A 968-nucleotide genomic window follows, 5' to 3' on the forward strand; every position below is an offset into this window, starting at 1 on the left:
TTTGTAAAAAATAAAATGAAATAAAATCCCAAAGGGGGCGCCTGGGTGGCTTAGTCGGTTAAGCGTCCGACTTTCGCTTGGGTCATGATCTCGCGGTTCGTGGGTTCGAGCCCCGCGTCGGGCTCTGTGCTGACTGCCAGCTCAGAGCCTGGAGCCTATTTCGGAGTCTGTATCTCCCTCTCTCTGACCCTCCCCTGCTCACGCTATCTGTCTCTCTCTCCTAGAAATAAATAAAAATATTTTTAAAAAAATCCCAAAGAACCATTAAAAAAAAAAAATCTGACCCTTTTGTTTTTGGAACCAAGTAGTGTCTGACCTCGAATCTCTGCGCCGACACAGGGCCAGCTCTCCCTGAGGCCTGCAGGGCCTGTGGCAGCGGTGGCCAGACCACATGGGTGCAGCTCTCTGCCACCCAGCCACGCCCATCTTCTGGCTCCAGGGGGACAGCAACGTGTTCCAGTCCATCTTTAAGACTGATGCTCGAGCTCTGACCAGCCACGCAATCCATCAGGGACTTGGCGGGCAGGACCCCATATTTGAATGCACCCAAGCCTCAGACTCTCCAGGTGCTTTAATAGCTCTCGGGAGGAAAAAAACAGAACATTAAATCCCACATCTGGCCACATGAGTTAGTGCACAGTAAGGGGACAGGAGGGCCCAGTCCAAACGTAGATCAAAGTCAATTTGCCTTTAGCAACAGCCCCACTTAGCCCCCATCGCTTCCATTTTAATTAAGACGGAAAGTGGTTCATCTGCAATCAAGTCCCGAGAATTAACTCTCTGGAGCTGTGCGACCTGACATCCGGCAGAGTGGCCTCCGGCGGGAGCCCAGCTGTGTTCTTCTGGTGGCTGCGGGCTGCTCCCAGAAGACCCATTCTGACCTGTGGGAGCTGAGTATGTAGCAATAACCTGAGCACAGGGCCCTGGAGCCTCAGAACTGGGGGACCCACTGAGGTCCCCGCTCTGTC

This window comes from Hyaena hyaena, unplaced genomic scaffold (genome assembly GCF_003009895.1).
Source record: "Hyaena hyaena isolate Hyena2069 unplaced genomic scaffold, ASM300989v1 scaffold_50, whole genome shotgun sequence".
Taxonomy (NCBI): Eukaryota; Metazoa; Chordata; class Mammalia; order Carnivora; family Hyaenidae; genus Hyaena; species Hyaena hyaena.